Here is a 2,862-nt window from a genome sequence, read left to right on the forward strand (position 1 = left end):
GATAGATGACTTGTTAGATCAATTAAGAGGAGCGAGCTTTTTTCTTAAAAGTTGACTTGAGATCAGATTACCACCAGTTGAAATATTGACAGAAGGATATACCTAAGACAGCTTTCAAATGAGGTATGAGCACTATGAGTTCATAGTTATGCCATTCGGTTTGACGAAGGCACCAGTAGTTTTCATGGATCACATGAATCGAGTTTTCATCAATAACTGGATAAATTTGTCCTAGTTTTCATAGATGATATTCTCATCTATTCGAAGAATGAGCAGGGGCGCCAAAACATTTGAGAACGATGTTGGAAACGTTAAGAGTTGAGAAGCTTTTTGCCAAATTCACCAAGTGCGAGTTTTAGTTGAACGAAGTAACTTTTCTAGGACATATTGTATCACCCGAAGGAATTAAAGTTGACCCCGCCAAGGTACAAGCTGTACATGAGTGGAGATCACCAACTACGCCTAACGAGATTCGCAGCTTTTTAGGCTTAGCAGGATACTATCAGAGGTTTATTGAAGGATTTTCCACGATAACAAGACCGATGACACAATTACTTAGAAAAGAAGCTAAGTACAATTGGAAAGAGGAGTGTGAAGAGAGTTTTTAAGAGCTTAAAGGAAATTGACTACAGCACCAGTGCTGCTAGTCCCGAAAATGGATAAAGAGTATACCATCTACACAGATGCGTCAAAGAATGGGCTAGGATGTGTTTTGATGCAAGAAGGAAGAGTTATAGTCTATGCATCACGACAACTTAGACCCCACGAGATAAATTATCCAACGCATGATTTAGAGCTTGCAGCCGTTGTGCATGCCCTGAAAATTTGGAGACATCATCTCTACGGAGTTAGATGTGAGATTTTCACGGACCACAAAACTTTGAAATACTTTTTCGAGTATAAGGATATTAACATGAGGCAAAGGAGATGGCTCAAATTAGTAAAGGATGTTGGCAATGTAGTAGCCGATGCATTGAGCCGAAAGGTCTCGTCAAAGTTAGGATGTCTTCTCACGAGAGAGGATGAGCTTATAAAGGACTTTGACATGATGAGGATAGAGATGATAAAACCACCGGTGACGATATCGAGTATTGTTGCGACGATGCCTAGTTTGAGGAAAATGGTGATTGAAGCACAAGGAAAGATGAGACAATGAACAAGTTACGAGAAAGGATAAGAGCAGGAGATCTCAAGAGTTACAAAAAAAAAAAAAAACATCAGACAATGCTATCTTATTTGAGGGGAGAATATGTATTCCCCGCGATGATGAACTTAAGAATACGATCATGAGTGAGACTCATGACACGCCTTACACCGCCCACCCAGGAGACACAAAGATGTATCAGGTTGTGAAAAAGAGATTTTTGTGGGACGGAATGAAACGAAACATAGCTTCGTTTGTAGAGCGATGCTTAGCTTGTCAGCAAGTGAAAGCATTACACCAACGACCCTATGGGAAGTTAAAACCGTTGGAAATTCCCGAGTGGAAATGAGATCACATAGCGATGGATTTTGTGATAGCTTTACCGAAAAGTCAAAGAGGAAATACAGCAATTTGGGTGATTGTAGATCGACTAACAAAATCTGCACATTTCATACTGATCCTAATCGCGTATGGACCAGATAAGTTAGCATAATTGTACGTTCGTGAGATTATAAGATTGCTTTGAGTACCGATGTAAGATCACCTCAGAGAGAGATCCAAAATTTACATCACGTTTTTGGATGAGTTTACAGAAAGAGTTGGGTACAAGGATGAATTTCAGCATAGCCTTTCATCCCCAAAATGATGGACAATCAGAAAAGACCATCCAGACGATAGAAGATATGATAAGAACTACTATCCTTGATAGAGGAGTACATCGGGAGAATGTGTTGCCACAAATTGAGTTTGCCTATAAGATGTGAGACAAAGTTTCGAGATAGGAGACGAAGTTTTCTTGAAGGTTTCACCCTCAAAGGGGATGAATAGATTTGGAGTTAAAGGACAGCTTAGACCCAGAGTTATAAGTCCTTATGAGATTTTGCAAAAGATAGGTCCAATAGCGTACAGGTTGGCTTTGCCACCTAGCTTTGGAAATGTGCATAACGTGTTTCACGTGTCACAATTGAGAGGATATATATTTTCGATCCAAACCATGTGGTTTACTAAGAAGAAATGATCTTAGAAATTGACTTGAGTTATGAAGAGAGAGAGACCTCAGATGATGCTAAATCATAAGATTCGACAATTGAGAAATAAGTCGATTGCACTGGTTAAAGTCCAGTGGAGACGTTATAGTTAGAAAGAAGTGGAAAGAGAGCTTGAGGATAAGATGTGAGAGAAGTACCCGAAACATTTACAGGAGGTACAAATTTCGGGACGAAATTTATTTTTAGGGGGAGGGTATGTAATACCCGGGCTTTTGATGACGTGTTTAATTGATTGAGTTTGAGTAATTAGGGTTTAGATCCCTTGTTTGATTTACTTTGTAAAGAGATGAAGAGTTATATGAAGTTTTGTTGTTATATTTTAAAGATGTTGAGATGTTCTTTTGATGATGTGAGAATGATGTGGGATTTTATATCCGTATTTGAGTTTGAGTATTCAAATAATTCTAGATAATTATTTGAATGAGAACGGTGAACTCGGAAGTGAAATCTGAGTCCGTTAAGACGTTTTTGAAATTTTTGACTTTTTGACGATGAATAGTAAAATACGGCTATTTCGTCTTTTTGTCGACTTTCAAAATCTTACGTGCACGTCGTCGAGAAATATTCTTAGTTTTTCGATACGAGTCCAATAATGAAAGTTTTTATTTTTGGACGACGGGTGAATAGTAAACTGGGATTTCTCGATAAACGAACCGAGCTCGTTTATCA

This window comes from Salvia miltiorrhiza, chromosome 8, assembly GCF_028751815.1.
Source record: "Salvia miltiorrhiza cultivar Shanhuang (shh) chromosome 8, IMPLAD_Smil_shh, whole genome shotgun sequence".
Classification (NCBI taxonomy): Eukaryota; Viridiplantae; Streptophyta; class Magnoliopsida; order Lamiales; family Lamiaceae; genus Salvia; species Salvia miltiorrhiza.